The 18,426-nt window shown below is 48.2% G+C and overlaps 1 pseudogene across 1 annotated transcript; it reads right to left on the bottom strand.

Annotated features, from left to right (window-relative positions):
• Positions 1–1,892: 1,892 nt before the first annotated feature.
• Positions 1,893–4,439, bottom strand: LOC311119222 (XK-related protein 8-like; annotated as a pseudogene). Its single transcript has 3 exons — positions 4,276–4,439; positions 3,000–3,187; positions 1,893–2,708 (listed from the first exon to the last, which is right to left on the bottom strand). The product of its transcript is annotated as an XK-related protein 8-like (transcript).
• Positions 4,440–18,426: the final 13,987 nt, after the last annotated feature.

The following is an 18,426-nucleotide window of genomic DNA, read 5'->3' as shown; positions in this document are numbered from 1 at the left end:
TTCAAACAGGTGCCATTAATACAGGTAACGAGTGGAGGGCAGAGGAGCCTCTTAAAGAAGAAGTTACAGGTCTGTGAGAGCCAGAAATCTTGCTTGTTTGTAGGTGACCAAATACTTATTTTCTACCATAATTTGCAAATAAATTCATTAAAAATCCTACAATGTGATTTTCTGGAGAAAAAAAATCTCAATTTGTCTGTCATAGTTGACGTGTACCTATGATGAAAATTACAGGCCTCTCTCAACTTTTTAAGTGGAGAACTTGCACAATTGGTGGCAGACTAAATACTTTTCTTCCCCACTGTACATCATGTTTGAAGACAGATATGTGAGCATTACTCATATGAGATGATATTATACTAATGTATTGACGCTGTCAATATGTGCAGCCCTGGAAGAACACTTGAGGAACTTTTAAGAAAATAACATTGAAACCACAGATATAAACGACACAAAAGATAAGGCATAACTACATAACTCTGTGATTGTCTTATGATTTTAATAGCCCGGCATTACATGCCCTTTAAATGATGAGGTAAGAGAAAGGTTGAAGTGTTGACCTTCAGGGGAAAAGGTTCACACAACACATTGTGTGACAACAATCATGTGCAAGAACGAATGAGATGACAGTTAAAATATGGAATATTGGGTTCCATTCTGCAGTATCCAATAATGTTACACACAGAAATCTTAACATTCTAGGAACATAACTTCACAAGGCCACAGGAATGGCTATAGAGACAGAACATTGTCCAAAACATTGGGCCCATTGGGCTCTGGTCAAAAGTAGTGCACTATAGCGGGAATCGGGTGCCATTTGGGCCATACAGTGTGATTAAAAAGTAACTGTATTGAAGTTCCCTCCATGTGTACGTACAGTGTGGCCTACATAGATTTGATATATACAAAAAAAAGACTACTGAAGCTGGTGGATGAGTGACCGTCCCAGTCATTAGTGGGTGCACTGTCTGCACAGATACAGACAAGGAATAAAAAATAACACAATAGTTACAACGGGAAAGCGAGGAACGTGATAGTCCATCCTACATTCATTGTACTTCCAAAAATAGTAAACAAAATGTCAATTAACTTTCAGAATGCTATAGATAGGTAAAAATATATATATATTTTCACACAATAATAAAAACGGATAAAATAGTACCATTACTACTTCTTCTAATTACCTTTGGCAGCATGAACGGTAGCAGGGTCGTTTCACAAAATTAGTTCCTTTTGATATTTTAAGTAGAAATTGTGCACCAATATTGAATTTTACAAGCCTGTTATATTAAATGAAGTGCCCTTTAAAGGGATCCTTTGGGATTTTGGCAATGAGTCCCTTTAGCTACTCCCCCAGAGTCAGATGAACTCGTAGATACCATTTTTATGTCTCCATGTGTAGTTTGAAGGAAGTTGCTAACTAGCTCTACTGCAATTGCTAACTAAGATACCCATTGACTCCCAGTCATTGCGCTAACGCTAGTTAGCATTGGCTGACGACGCTACATCTAACTTCCTTCATACTGGACATACAGACATAAAAATGATATCCGCATCTAAGTCTGGGGAAGTAGATAAACAGCCTCATTGCCAAAATCCCAAAGTAACCCTTTAATATTGACCAAATAGAAAAGTATATCCCAATGGGCCCTGGCCAAAAGTAGTGCACTATATAGGGAATAGGGTGCCATTTGGGACGAAACTTCAGAGTGAGCTTATCACTGTTTCCCAAAATATGCTAATTTGAAAATCAACTCTGATTTACAATGAGTTGTGCAGCACCTGATTTCTACAGAAATACAGCATGAAAAACAGGACGGTCTAGAAAAAGACAGAAGACATTCCATCATCACTCGGTCATCGCATGTAAAGTCTAGTTCAAGCACATCCAGTCAGACAACAGTGTTGGCCTTGGGCCCGGTTGTCCTACTGGGCTGTCTGGTGTCCTCCTCGGAGTAGAAGTGAGTGGCATGGCTTGCCATCCTCTTGTTACGGAACCGGGGAGTGCCAGTTTGGGGGCCGATGGTTCTGAACACCATCTCCTGACCATCAGGCAGCCCCTCTTCTAACTCTTATCTCCCTGACGGGGGGGCTCCACAGCGTGGGGTGAAAACAGCAGTAGTAGAGGGTTTTAAACAGGACCCCCATCAGGTAGGTGAGGGGCAGAGTGGCCAGCAGGATGGGGGCGTAGGACTGCGTCAGGACCGGGTCTCTGTAGAACCACCATGTGACCAGCAGGATCCCTCCGTCCGTGGCCATGAAGGAGTGATAGATGATGCTCCTCCCTCTGGTCCCTCCCTCCGCCACGTTGAACCAGCTGAAGTACCAGATGAGACCTACGGTGGCCCGGTAGAGCCATTCTCCGCTGGCGCTGTCCATGAAGTCCGTCTCCTGCCTCCACACCCAGAACACCAGCACTGGCCAGATAAGCAGGAAGTGGGCGGCCACGTAGGAGGGCAGGACTGTGGCGAAGAGGGCGACTGATGCCACGCGCGGGGCGATGAGAAGCAGGTTCCACAGGAAGTAGACCAAGGCGGAACCCCAGCCTTGCTTGGCCTTGTCTGGGAGGAAGGAACGCAGGGAGCGGAAGTAGACCAAGGCGGAACCCCAGCCTTGCTTGGCCTTGTCTGGGAGGAAGGAACGCAGGGAGCGGTGGTAGTCCACCACCATCCAGGCTATAGAAGTAGTTGACGCCATGACACTCACACCTACAAAAGAGATGACAAGAGGAAGTTGACAGGCCAAAGATCGTTGAACACATAGAAGTGCTGGGCGATGCTTTTTGAAGTCTGTAGAAAGGGTTATACATGTTACCCAAAAGGGTTCTACCTGGAACCAAAAGGGTTGTACCTGCAACCAAAAAGGGTTCTTCAAAAGGTTCTCCTATGAGGACAGCCGAAGAACCCTTTAAGGTTCTAGATGGCACCTTTTTTTTTTTATTAAAGTAAAGGGTGCCATTTTTGTAACGAACCCCAGGTGTCGAGGTGACAGCAACTCACACTGCACAGTGCTAGCCTTGTTGGTGTGCAGCATGGTGTGGGTCATGAGGGTGAGCTGCGGTGCGCTCTCACAGAAGGTCTCGATGAGGCGCAGCATTCTCAGGTCATAGGTCAGGTACACGGCGTACCCCGAGCACTGCTCCCACCGCCACAACACACGGAAGCCCTGCCATATGGCTGAGATGTTTCTGTGGACAAACACGGTCTGTTAGTCGGAGCAGCATTAAACAGGAAACACCTGCCAAGGACAATAGAACATGCAGACATGGACATCATTCAAAAAAAAAAAATATTCCACTTAGCTAACTTATCATCTGTGTAGGTCGGGAGTAAAGCTGGCGAAACAGAGCACTATCATGAGCTGAATGGTCCTTGTACCACCGAAATAGTTTGAATTCCCATCTTGTGTTACTAAGCAGCAATAAACCAGAAGACACCGATCATTGTCAGAGAACCGGATGCAGACATAGGTCTATTTACGCCATAAAAATAAATAAAAATCCACTTATCTGTGTAGGTGGGGAGTGAGCTTGTCAAGACAGAGCCTCCTGGCTATGTTTACATACCTGACACACCCCGAGTGGTAACTTGATGGTTTCCACACAAGTCAAATGTTATTAGCTGCGCATGAGCTGCTCCGTGAGCCTCAGTGTTCACACCACAAAGAGAAAATTATACAAATATGAGCATCATGAGCTGTAAGGATCATTCTTGTACTTCGCCCAAATAGTTTGAATTCCCAATGAACTATCATGTGTGTTATTATGCACTTATTACATTATATGTGCAGCCCAATGACTGGCTTTTCTTGCTGACACAACTGTCAGTTATGTAGAACCCATCAAGTTACCTAAGTCAAATGTTATTAGCTGTCCACGAGCTGCTCCGTGAGCCTCAGTATTAACAAGACTAAGAGGAAATTATACATTTCACAAATAGCATGCAGCACATCATGTCTTATTGTGAACTCCCTGACATGTATTTCTCTTTTTTTGGATAGATGGCTTAGGAAATCAATTTCATAGGCTACATAAAAACTTCAGAGGAAATTATAGCTATTATTATAATATTGACCAAATTATAATAAAGAATTATGAACTACACTGTAGCCATAGAATAAATCAATGACAATGTATTTCCCAATCAATGTAGATTGTGTTTTTAGACTGCTTTGTCTAGTACATTGTGATAAACCAGGTGTAGTTAACAAAGATGGTCCACATGAGAATCAAGTGCATGCAATCCAAGTGTCAAAATAAAAATCTAGCTACAGTACCTGCAAAAGAATCCGAGCTGAAGTACATGTAGCAGGAATGAAAGTTTGACACAGCCTCCAAAGAGGACATGCTTGGCAGTTTGCTCATCGAATCCCTCAAGCTCGCGGTCGTATTTGAACCAGAACCAGCTAAACATCTGGACCACGACCGAAGACAGGACCATAAGGCCGATCAACACTCCGAACCAGAAGAAATCCCCACTCGAGTAGAACTCCGTAGCGACCCAAATATCGGATCCCACGTCAAACAAGAAGGTACACACACCGACTACCGAGAAAAGAAAATCGAGCCATGAATACTTCGAAAACATTGGGCTAGCCATAGCTAAATATCACCTGTCCGGCCGCTCTCTAAAGTTTTTCCGTTAGCTGTCAGACATTGTAGCTAGCGATCACATCTCCATTGTAAAGTTGATCTCAAGAGGTGCGTTCAATTCGATTGAACGTTTGCTACGTTGCGTAACGGTTTGTACTGGACGACAAGTTTCCCCAAAAGGTTCTTCAACGTTCTTGAACAGACTTGGAGGTACATTTGCTCCGGTTGGTGGGTGTGGCATGAAGCAAAGCGTGAAGTAATTTAAGGGCAGCGGCCATGCTGACAGCGTTCCCCAACACACAATTCAACCATTCCCCGTTTTGAACTGGTCGTTCAGAACAGCACCGTTTCCGTTTAATTTAATGTTGCATTACGTTTCTTCGTACTGAACGCAGCCCAGTTTGAATTGATGCCAGTGACATATGTCCCACACAACGATCAGCATCCAAATGTATAGAAGCCCCTTCCAGAACAACACGTCGGAAACATTACATTTGACATTTTAGTCATTTAGCAGACGCTCTTATCCAGAGTGCATACATTTTTATAATTTTTTTTCAAACATCCGATGTGCCAGTTAGTGGTCAGAGAAGATTGATGACTTCAGTGGTACAAATGAAAGAAAACTATCTTTGTATTGACCATCCCATATAAGATTATTCACATGTGCTATGAACAAATCCACATGCGTGAACAACTATGCATTAAGCAAACATATATAATCTTCTATACTACTCAATGATTTATAAATCATTGATACTACTAGGCAGACAAGTCAACTTTACCTTGTTTATTCACACAGTTATTTCATTTACATTTTAAGGTCATTCTGATGTTATGAAATTAAACTGGGATTCATGTAAAGACCGTTGACATACAAAAGATCCAATCAATCTGGCCTAAAAAAAAAGATGTCCATGACATTCACTGTTGAATGAACAATGGAACGCTGTTATATATGGAATGAACATTGGAATGTGAATGAACTACACTATTCCCCCCAAAAGACAGAACAAACTTGCTAAATTTGAACAGTTCTTGGAACCAGTTGCACTCTTTGAGCTACAGTATAAAGAACCATGGAACGACTTCTATTGATGGGGAACAGCTTGTAGTGTTGTTTGAGTCAAATCAGTTTGTTTTGGCGGAAGGATAGAGGAGTAGGTGGGATAAATCGTTGAAAAACGAACAAACCTTACTCGCTGTGGCGGCGGTTCGGCACGGCCGTGCTGTGAATGGGTCAGAGATGGTAGGAGATAGTGATGGAGAAGAAAGTGAAGCAAGTATGGAACATAGTGGTACAAATAAAGGAGGGAGTAAGAAAGAAAAAAATAAAGCGGGAGAGAAAGGGAGAAGGAGTTTGAACGGGAGCGAGGGGTCTATGGAGGCAGAAAAGGAAGTCTGAGGAGAGCAACCTAGCTTCCAACGCTAGCGGAAGTTTGGATGTAGAAAGTGCCGAGGAAGGGCAAGATAAGACACGAGAGGAACATGGAGGTGAGGAGGAGCATAAAGTTATTCTGAAGTTTAGGGAGGAAGGGGGAGTTGGGGCGATGAGTCCGATAAGGTTGACAGCTGTGAGAGATTTATTATTCTCATAATTGATGGGATGACTAACTTAGAAAGAATGCATTCTGGACTGTGCTAATGTAGGTTGTGTCACCTGGCAAGCTGTAATTAATGTGAAGAGCTGTTTTAGGGGGTAAAATGAGATAAGGATTTGTGTCTCCAAATGCTAGAATATACTGGTTCTTTGTGATCTGTGAACCTTCCTTGGACGTAGGAATGGTGTCTAAGGGAGCTGGCTCTTCTCACTATGACAGGTTGTTATGATAAACGTATGCCTGGTAACAGAAGAGGCGGGGAACAGCCGGTGTGCCAATGGATAGGCTGAGTAAGTCTAAACCACGCTCAAGTCTCTACTCTGATTGGCCAGCAGAGAGGTGGGAAACTCTCTCTGTCAGAGTATTTGAGCAAGAACCTAGAACAATGGATTAGTTCTCTGAAGTGCCCTGCGAGGTATTTCAAAGAGCCCCTATATACGAAACATCATATTTACCATTGAAGGTTTTTGCATTAATTAAAATAACTAGTATATCTTAGAAGTCGTGTTGACCTCTTTTGTTCCTAATACCAGATTTGAATTGACGCAACTTTGACACAGCTGTGATAAAGGAGTTCATTGGGGAAGTTGTCAATGCTAAAGTGTTAAGAGATGGGAGCTTGTTGGTGTGCTGTAAGGACATGGCGCAGAGGGAAAAAGCTATCGGAGTGAAGCAAACAGGGAAGTGTAAAGTGGAGTCGAGCAGCTGGATTTATCAAGCAGGGAAGCAGTGGATTAAAGGGGTGATGACAGGAGTGCCTGTGAGTGGTAGCACTAAAGCGATAAGGGACAATTTGAGAGGAGGCGTTCTAGTGAATGTTAAAAGATTGCTAGCAACAAGGGGTGGAGATAGAGTAGATAGCACGTCTATTCTGTTACACTTCAAGGACCGGGTACTGCCAAATAAAGTAACAATAGGATATATGAGTTATTATGTGAGGGCTTATGTACCGACGCCTTTAAGATGTTATAACTGCCAGAGGTTTGGGCATGTGGCAACAGTCTGTAAAGAGAAAGAGGTGTGCCAGGTGTGGAGGAGAGCATGAGTATGGGAAGTGTGGGGATGGTGGACAACCAAAGTGCTGCAACTGTGGGGGTGCTCATAGTGTGGCATATAGTGGGTGTGAGGCTATGAAGAAGGCAGTGGAGGTGCAAGAGGTAGTGAACTACTATAATCCGTGTCAGATATTGGACATGGAAGTGCTGGAGAGGGTGGAGGGCCAGGAAAGAAGTAAGGTAATGTGGCGATTTTAATGCCCACAACACGCTTTGGGGGGGAACGGATGGATGGAAATGGCCAAGTGATGGAACATTTGATAGAAAAGAAAGATCTGGTGTGCCTGAATAATGGCCTACGGACCTCACTCTGGTATCTAGTGCGATGGCAGGAATATGGGAGTGGGAGGTATGGGAGGAGTCGACAGTAGGGAGTGATCATTACCCCATAGTATGCACAGTAGGGAGGAGGAGGTGTCAACGGATGGAGTAGGCAGGTGGGTGTTTGGAAGGGCAAAGTGGGATCAGTTTCAGGAGCTGAGTGAGCAGGTGATGGCTCGGGTGGATATGAGAGGGGATGTGGATAGTATGAATAACTGGGTGAGAACAGCGTTAGTGGGGGCAGCTACTGAGGCTATACCTAAGAGTTCAGGGAGGAGGAGGAGGAAAGCAGTCCCATGGCGGACGGAGGAATGAGGGGCAATGGTGAGGAGTAGGAACAGGGCATTTAGAGGACTGAAAAGGACGCATAACTTCCAACATCTGATTCAGTATAAGCAGGCCCAGGCCCTGGTGAGGAGAACTATCCGTCAGGCAAAGAGGTCATGTTGGCATCGGTTCTGTGACACCATTGGAAGGGAGACACCTGTGGGAGAAGTGTGGGGGGGTGATTAAGAGGATGCGTGGGGTCAGAAGGGAGTGGGATTATCCGGTGTTGACGAGTGGGGAGGATGTGGCAGTAACAGATGAGGAGAAAGCAGAGATGATGGCCAAAGCATTTGTCCAAGTGCATAGCTCCGCAAATTTGTCAGAGGGGCAGAGAGAGGAACATCCTGGAGTGCTGGAGAGGAGGGAGGATGTAAATGATGCGTTGAATGCACCATTTACCATGGCAGAGGGGAAAAGAGCAATAGGTAAGGCTGGGTTAACTTCACCTGGGAAAGATGAGGTGTGCTATGTTATGTTGACCCATCATAGTGATGAGGCACTGGATAAGGTATTGGTGTTGTACAACAGAGTGTGGGAGGAGGGGAAACTACCAGGCAGTTGGAAGGAGGCAGTAGTGGTACCAATCCGGAAGCCCGGGAAGGATCCAACGAGGCCAACAAGCTATCGGCCAATAGCTTTAACATCACGTGTTACGAACCCCGTGGCTTTAACAGTCATGGGTGGATAGAAAAGAGACCCGTAACATAACTCATGCGAATTAGAATATTGACACGGAACAGAGAGAACAAAATACACAGACAACCATAAGCTACCTTCAAACACAAAATGCTTATTATAAACACACAGTAAATGGTTTGGGGAAAAGGGGCTGAGCTGGACCCAAGGAATGAAACAATAAAGTCAAACACCCCTAAACTGATCTTGCCTGCCTCAAGAACCGCTAAACTTACTGCTAACCATACAAAAACACAGTGGGTGGTCCGCTCAGGTCTAACTAGTGTGTTTAGACAAGGTTTTCCTACGGGTAGTGACTTGCTAAATCCCCCTTTTCCCAGGCACAAACAAACAACATAGGTACAATATGGTATAGACAGCAAACACGTGAGTACACAAAAACAAGACACCACAGTATCCATACTCACAAAGAAAAAAGAGTCTCTGTCAGAAAACACAACTGACTGGCTTTTAAAACCAGGGGATTTGATATGGTAATGTAAAACCAGAAACAGGCGGTGCAATACGGAGGAATGTCCACTGATTGGTCCACCTCAGCAATCAGCAGACGAACGGATGTCGGACAGGTGGGACACCCCAACGACCACCAATCAGGAACACAAGGGACACCTGTGATTAGGGCTGAAGGAGAGGAAAAACAAATACACATACAGGATACCTATATCCGTAACACACACCATGAGAGACAGGTCAGACCCTCTACCTAGCCAACTGTCACACCATGAGAGACAGGTCAGACCCTCTACCTAGCCAACTGTCACACCATGAGAGACAGGTCAGAGACTCTACCTAGCCAACTGTCACACCATGAGAGACAGGTCAGACCCTCTACATAGCCAACTGTCACACCATGAGAGACAGGTCAGGCCCTCTACCTAGCCAACTGTCACACCATGAGAGACAGGTCTTCTACCTAGCCAACTGTCACACCATGAGAGACAGGTCAGACCCTCTGCCTAGCCAACTGTCACACCATGAGAGACAGGTCAGACCCTCTACCTAGCCAACTGTCACACCATGAGAGACAGGTCAGACCCTCTACCTAGCCAACTGTCACACCATGAGAGACAGGTCAGACCCTCTACCTAGCCAACTGTCACACCATGAGAGACAGGTCAGACCCTCTACCTAGCCAACTGTCACACCATGAGAGACAGGTCAGACCCTCTACCTAGCCAACTGTCACACCATGAGAGACAGGTCAGACCCTCTACCTAGCCAACTATCACACCATGAGAGACAGGTCAGACCCTCTACCTAGCCAACTGTCACACCATGAGAGACAGGTCAGACCCTCTACCTAGCCAACTGTCACACCATGAGAGACAGGTCAGACCCTCTACCTAGCCAACTGTCACACCATGAGAGACAGGTCAGACCCTCTACCTAGCCAACTGTCACACCATGAGACAGGTCAGACCCTCTACCTAGCCAACTGTCACACCATGAGACAGGTCAGGCCCTCTACCTTGCCAACTGTCACACCATGAGAGACAGGTCAGACCCTCTACCTAGCCAACTGTCACACCATGAGAGACAGGTCAGACCCTCTACCTAGCCAACTGTCACACCATGAGAGACAGGTCAGAGACTCTACCTAGCCAACTGTCACACCATGAGAGACAGGTCAGACCCTCTACATAGCCAACTGTCACACCATGAGAGACAGGTCAGGCCCTCTACCTAGCCAACTGTCACACCATGAGAGACAGGTCTTCTACCTAGCCAACTGTCACACCATGAGAGACAGGTCAGACCCTCTGCCTAGCCAACTGTCACACCATGAGAGACAGGTCAGACCCTCTACCTAGCCAACTGTCACACCATGAGAGACAGGTCAGACCCTCTACCTAGCCAACTGTCACACCATGAGAGACAGGTCAGACCCTCTACCTAGCCAACTGTCACACCATGAGAGACAGGTCAGACCCTCTACCTAGCCAACTGTCACACCATGAGAGACAGGTCAGAGACTCTACCTAGCCAACTGTCACACCATGAGAGACAGGTCAGACCCTCTACCTAGCCAACTGTCACACCATGAGAGACAGGTCAGAGACTCTACCTAGCCAACTGTCACACCATGAGAGACAGGTCAGACCCTCTACCTAGCCAACTGTCACACCATGAGAGACAGGTCAGACCCTCTACCTAGCCAACTGTCACACCCTGAGAGACAGGTCAGACCCTCTACCTAGCCAACTGTCACACCATGAGAGACAGGTCAGAGACTCTACCTAGCCAACTGTCACACCATGAGAGACAGGTCAGACCCTCTACCTAGCCAACTGTCACACCATGAGAGACAGGTCAGACCCTCTACCTAGCCAACTGTCACACCATGAGAGACAGGTCAGACCCTCTACCTAGCCAACTGTCACACCCTGAGAGACAGGTCAGACCCTCTACCTAGCCAACTGTCACACCATGAGACAGGTCAGACCCTCTACCTAGCCAACTGTCACACCATGAGAGACAGGTCAGACCCTCTACCTAGCCAACTGTCACACCATGAGAGACAGGTCAGACCCTCTACCTAGCCAACTGTCACACCATGAGAGACAGGTCAGACCCTCTACCTAGCCAACTGTCACACAATGAGAGACAGGTCAGACCCTCTACCTAGCCAACTGTCACACCATGAGAGACAGGTCAGACCCTCTACCTAGCCAACTGTCACACCATGAGAGACAGGTCAGACCCTCTACCTAGCCAACTGTCACACCATGAGAGACAGGTCCTCTACCTAGCCAACTGTCACACCCTGAGAGACAGGTCAGACCCTCTACCTAGCCAACTGTCACACCATGAGAGACAGGTCAGACCCTCTGCCTAGCCAACTGTCACACCATGAGAGACAGGTCAGACCCTCTACCTAGCCAACTGTCACACCATGAGAGACAGGTCAGACCCTCTACCTAGCCAACTGTCACACCATGAGAGACAGGTCAGACCCTCTACCTAGCCAACTGTCACACCATGAGAGACAGGTCAGACCCTCTACCTAGCCAACTGTCACACCATGAGAGACAGGTCAGAGACTCTACCTAGCCAACTGTCACACCATGAGAGACAGGTCAGACCCTCTACCTAGCCAACTGTCACACCATGAGAGACAGGTCAGAGACTCTACCTAGCCAACTGTCACACCATGAGAGACAGGTCAGACCCTCTACCTAGCCAACTGTCACACCATGAGAGACAGGTCAGACCCTCTACCTAGCCAACTGTCACACCCTGAGAGACAGGTCAGATCCTCTACCTAGCCAACTGTCACACCATGAGAGACAGGTCAGAGACTCTACCTAGCCAACTGTCACACCATGAGAGACAGGTCAGACCCTCTACCTAGCCAACTGTCACACCATGAGAGACAGGTCAGACCCTCTACCTAGCCAACTGTCACACCATGAGAGACAGGTCAGACCCTCTACCTAGCCAACTGTCACACCCTGAGAGACAGGTCAGACCCTCTACCTAGCCAACTGTCACACCATGAGACAGGTCAGACCCTCTACCTAGCCAACTGTCACACCATGAGAGACAGGTCAGACCCTCTACCTAGCCAACTGTCACACCATGAGAGACAGGTCAGACCCTCTACCTAGCCAACTGTCACACCATGAGAGACAGGTCAGACCCTCTACCTAGCCAACTGTCACACCATGAGAGACAGGTCAGACCCTCTACCTAGCCAACTGTCACACCATGAGAGACAGGTCAGACCCTCTACCTAGCCAACTGTCACACCATGAGAGACAGGTCAGACCCTCTACCTAGCCAACTGTCACACCATGAGAGACAGGTCCTCTACCTAGCCAACTGTCACACCCTGAGAGACAGGTCAGACCCTCTACCTAGCCAACTGTCACACCATGAGAGACAGGTCAGACCCTCTACCTAGCCAACTGTCACACCATGAGAGACAGGTCAGACCCTCTACCTAGCCAACTGTCACACCATGAGAGACAGGTCAGACCCTCTACCTAGCCAACTGTCACACCATGAGAGACAGGTCAGACCCTCCACCTAGCCAACTGTCACACCATGAGACAGGTCAGACCCTCTACCTAGCCAACTGTCACACCATGAGAGACAGGTCAGACCCTCTACCTAGCCAACTGTCACACCATGAGAGACAGGTCAGACCCTCTACCTAGCCAACTGTCACACCATGAGAGACAGGTCAGACCCTCTACCTAGCCAACTGTCACACCCTGAGAGACAGGTCAGACCCTCTACCTAGCCAACTGTCACACCATGAGAGACAGGTCAGACCCTCTACCTAGCCAACTGTCACCATGAGAGACAGGTCAGACCCTCTACCTAGCCAACTGTCACACCATGAGAGACAGGTCAGACCCTCTACCTAGCCAACTGTCACACCATGAGAGACAGGTCAGGCTCTCTACCTAGCCAACTGTCACACCATGAGAGACAGGTCCTCTACCTAGCCAACTATCACACCATGAGAGACAGGTCAGATCCTCTACCTAGCCAACTGTCACACCATGAGACAGGTCAAACCCGCTACCTAGCCAACTGTCACACCATGAGAGACAGGTCAGATCCTCTACCTAGCCAACTGTCACACCATGAGAGACAGGTCAGACCCTCTACCTAGCCAACTGTCACACCATGAGAGACAGGTCAGACCCTCTACCTAGCCAACTGTCACACCATGAGAGACAGGTCCTCTACCTAGCCAACTGTCACACCCTGAGAGACAGGTCAGAGACTCTACCTAGCCAACTGTCACACCATGAGACAGGTCAGACCCTCTACCTAGCCAACTGTCACACCATGAGACAGGTCAGACCCTCTACCTAGCCAACTGTCACACCATGAGAGACAGGTCAGACCCTCTACCTAGCCAACTGTCACACCATGAGAGACAGGTCAGACCCTCTACCTAGCCAACTGTCACACCATGAGAGACAGGTCAGACCTATATCCGTAACAACATGTACAGTCGTGGTCAAAAGTTTTGAGAATGACACAAGTATTGGTCTTCACAAAGTTTGCTGCTTCAGTGTTTTTAGATATTTTTGTCAGATGTTACTATGGTATACTGAAGTATAATTACAAGCATTCCATAAGTGTCAAATGATTTTATTGACAATTACATTAAGTTTATGCAAAGAGTCAATATTTGCAGTGTTGACCCTTCTTTTTCAAGACCTCTGCAATCCGCCCTGGCATGCTGTCAATTAACTTCTGGGCCACATCCTGACTGATGGCAGCCCATTCTTGCATAATCAATGCTTGGAGTTTGTCAGAATTTGTGGGTTTTTGTTTGTCCACCCGCCTCTTGAGGATTGACCACAAGTTCTCAATGGGATTAAGGTCTGGGGAGTTTCCTGGCCATGCACCCAAAATGTCGATGTTTTGTTCCCTGAGCCACTTAGTTATCACTTTTGCCTTATGGCAAGGTGCTCCATCATGCTGGAAAAGGCATTGTTCGTCACCAAACTGTTCTTGGATGGTTGGGAGAAGTTGCTCTTGGAGGATGTGTTGGTACCAGTCTTTATTCATGGCTGTGTTCTTAGTCAAAATTGTAAGTGAGCCCACTCCCTTGGCTGAGAAGCAACCCCACACATGAATGGTCTCAGGATGCTTTACTGTTGGCATGACACAGGACTGATGGTAGCGCTCACCTTGTCTTCTCCGGACAAGCTTTTTTTCGGATGCCCCAAACAATCGCAAAGGGGATTCATCAGAGAAAATGACTTTACCCCAGTCCTCAGCAGTCCAATCCCTGTACCTTTTGCAGAATATCAGTCTGTCCCTGATGTTTTTCCTGGAGAGAAGGGGCTTCCTCGCTGCCTTTCTTGACACCAGGCCATCCTCCAAAAGTATTCGCCTCACTGTGCGTGCAGATGCACTCACACCTGCCTGCTGCCATTCCTGAGCAAGCTCTGCACTGGTGGTGCCCCGATCCCGCAGCTGAATCAACTTTAGGAGACGGTCCTGGCGCTTGCTGGACTTTCTTGGGCGCCCTGATGCCTTCTTCACAACAATTGAACCTCTCTCCTTGAAGTTCTTGATGATCCGATAAATGGTTGATTTAGGTGCAATCTTACTAGCAGCAATATCCTTGCCTGTGAAGCCCTTCTTGTGCAAAGCAATGATGACGGTGTCACGCCCTGGCTCTGGGGACTCTTATATGTTGAGCCAGGGTGTGGATTTTCTATGTGTTCTTTTCTATGTTTTGTTCTAGTTCGTGTATTTCTATGTTGGCCAGGGTGGTTCCCAATCAGAGGCAGCTGTAGCTTGTTGTCTCTGATTGGGGGCCATACTTAGGCAGCCTGTTTGGCACTGTTTATTGTGGGATCTTGTTCCGTAAGGTTTGTTTTGGTGTTAACCTAGGACTTCACATATCGTTTGTTTTGTTGTTTTGGTTCGTGTTGTGTACTGCAATAAAAGAATGTACGCATATCACGCTGCGCCTTGGTCCGCTGCATCTAACGACGATCGTGACAGAAGATCCCACCATAAAAGGACCAAGCAGCGTGCCCAGGAGGAGAAGCTGGCGATGGCTCAGGTGGGCGAATGGTGGTCATGGGAGGACATATTCGCGGGCAGAGGGCCCTGGGCAAAGGTACAGGCCATGGCAAGAGAGGAGAAACGGCACCAACCGTGTCGACGACGGACACGCGAGAGGCAACCACAATAAAAAAATTTGGGGGGGGGCACACGGCATGGATGACAGGGCTGCTGGAGGCAGCTACAGGGCGCATCGGCGATTTAGGAGAGGAGGCCACCAGGTTTGGGGGGCTGGAAGGGTGGTTGGCGGAGCCTAGAGGTAGAGCAGAGCCAACTCCCCGTACTCAGGCTAGGCAGCGTGAGACTGGGCAGGTTCCGAGTTATGCGGAGCTACGTACTGTGCCGCGAGTGTTCCGGCACAGTCCTGTACGTCCTGTGCTAGCACCACGCACGTGTCGTGCTAAGGTGGGCATGCAGCCAGGACGGAGTGTGCCGGCTCAACGCTCGTGGCCTCCAGTACCCCTCCTCGGTCCCGGATATCCTGCGCCAGTGCCACGTGCTGTAGTGTCAGTACGAGTGCACAGCCCTGTACGTCCTGTGCTGATGCCTCACACAGAGTGTGTGGAAATAGGCATTCAGCCAGGACGGGTTGTGTCAGCTCTCCGTTCCAGACCTCCAGTCCGTCTCCACAGTCCAGCCCGGCCTGTTCCTGTCCCTCGCACCAAGCCTGTGGTGCGCGTCGCCAGCCCGGTCCGGCCTGTTCCTGTCCCTCGTACCAAACCAGTGGTGCGCGTCGTCAGCCCGGTCCGGCCCGTTCCTGTCCCCCGCACCAAGCCTGTGGTGCGCGTCGTCAGCCCGGTCCGGCCCGTTCCTGTCCCCCGCACCAAGCCTGTGGTGCGCGTCGCCAGCCCGGTCCGGCCTGTTCCTGCTCCCCGCACCAAGCCAGTGGTGCGCGTCGTCAGCCCGGTCCGGCCCGTTCCTGCTCCCCGCACCAAGCCAGTGGTGCGCGTCATCAGTCCGGCACGGTCCGTGCCTGTTCCACCGGTGCCTGGTCCGGCACCGGTCAGCTGCTCCACACCGGAGCCAGAGCAATCCGCTCCACCGATGTCCAGTCCAGCTCCGGCCAGCGGGGCCAGACCAGACCAGGGGCGCTACGGGGGGGTAGAGAGAGAGTGGTGGTCACGCCCGGAGCCGGATCCGCCTCCGAGGCGGAATGCCCACCCGGCCCCTACCCTCTTGTGTTTGGTTGGCGCGGTCGCAGTCCGTGCCTTTGGGGGGGGGGTACTGTCACGCCCTGGCTCTGGGGACTCTTATATGTTGAGCCAGGGTGTGGATTTTCTATGTGTTATTTTCTATGTTTTGTTCTAGTTCGTGTATTTCTATGTTGGCCAGGGTGGTTCCCAATCAGAGGCAGCTGTAGCTTGTTGTCTCTGATTGGGGACCATACTTAGGCAGCCTGTTTGGCACTGTTTATTGTGGGATCTTGTTCCGTAAGGTTTGTTTTGGTGTTAACCTAGGACTTCACGTATCGTTTGTTTTGTTGTTTTGGTTCGTGTTGTGTACTACAATAAAAGAATGTACGCTGCGCCTTGGTCCGCTGCATCTAACGACGATCGTGACAGACGGCACGTGTTTCCTTGCAGGTAACCATGGTTAACAGAACAAGAACAATGATTTCAAGCACCACCCTCCTTTTAAAGCTTCCAGTCTGTTATTCAAACTCAATCAGCATGACAGAGTGATCTCCAACCTTGTCCTCATCAACACTCTCACCTGTGTTAACGAGAGAATCACTTACATGATGGCAGCTAGTCCTTTTGTGGCAGGGCTGAAATGCAGTGGAAATGTTTTTTGGGGATTAAGTTCATTTTCATGGCAAAGAGGGACTTTGCAATTAATTGCAATTCATCTGATCACTCTTCATAACATTCTGGAGTATATGCAAATTGCCATCATAAAAACTGAGGCAGCAGACTTTGTGAAAATTCATATTTGTGTCATTCTCAAAACTTTTGACCACGACTGTATGTAAGATTATAGAATGTATGATTACGGAGAGGCTAACTTACTTCCTGGAGAGCAGAGGGAAAGTATCGCCACATCAGAGTGGGTTCAGGAAGGGTACGGCAACTATGGATCCAGCAGAGGTCATGAAGGCTCAGGTGAACAAGGAGACTGTTGTAGCTGTCTTTTTTTATGTGGAGAAGGCGTATGATATAATGTGGAAGGAGGGGTTGTTAATCAAGCTTGATATTATTGGGGTAGGAGGAAGAACGTACAACTGGATAAAGGATTTCCTGTTTGGAAGGTCTATCCAGGTGAGGGTGGGGAAGTCTTTATCAGGCAGCTACCTGGTGGATAACGGTACACCACAGGGGAGCGTGATTAGTCCTCTGTTGTTCTCAATCATGATCAATGATGTTTACTCTCAGGTACAGCCGGATATAGGGAGGTGGTTATTTGCAGATGATGGTGCCTTATGGAAGAGGGGAAGAAATGTGCCATACATAGTCAGGAAGGTACAGGAAGCAATTGATGAGGTAGAGCGGTGGGCATTAATGTGGGGATTCAGGTTCTCTGTAGAGAAAACTCAAACAGTGTTCTTTACCAGGAGGAAGGTGGGAGATGAGGTATGCTTGAGGTTATATGGGAGAAACTTGGAGAGGGTGGGGGCCTTCAGGTTCCTTGGGGTATACTTTGACACTAGACTGACCTGGGCAGAACACATTGAGAGAGTGGTGGGAAAGTGTAAGAAGGTGCTAAATGTGATGCACTGTCTGACGGGGAAGGAGTGGGGGGCTGGGCGTTCCTAAATGAAGACCATGTATGTTGCATTGATCCGATCTGTAATAGACTATGGCAGTATAGCATATGGCTCGGCAGCCCGGACCTCACTGGAAAGGCTAGATGTCATACAGGGGCAAGGACTCAGAATATGTAGTGGGGCGTTTCAGACGTCCCCAGTGGCTGCATTACAGGTGGAGATGGGGGATATGCCATTGCAGATTAGGAGACAGCAGCTGGCAATGAATTATTGGGTCAACCTACAAGGACATGGGGTGTCTCATCCTGTGAAAGGGATTTTACAGGCATGCTGGGAACATGAGCGAAGACAGAACACGAGCTTTGGGTGGGTAATACCAAGGCGAAGGAGATGGGACTGGATGGAAGTGAGTTTAGTCCAACGGTAGTTATTCCTGTAAATCCACCATGGCTACTCCCGCCTCCAGTAGTTGATCTAGAAGTGTTGGAGAGACTACAGAGAGATAGGAAGGGGGTTGATCCATCTGATTTGTTTAATAGACGTCTGGAAACTGTGTATCAGGATTTTGTGGCTATTTACACAGAT

Source organism: Coregonus lavaretus (assembly GCF_964263955.1).
Source record: "Coregonus lavaretus genome assembly, chromosome: 3".
NCBI classification, from domain to species: domain Eukaryota; kingdom Metazoa; phylum Chordata; class Actinopteri; order Salmoniformes; family Salmonidae; genus Coregonus; species Coregonus lavaretus.
The sequence above is the reverse complement of the archived record's forward strand: the minus strand, read 5'-3'. Positions and strand labels throughout refer to the sequence as shown.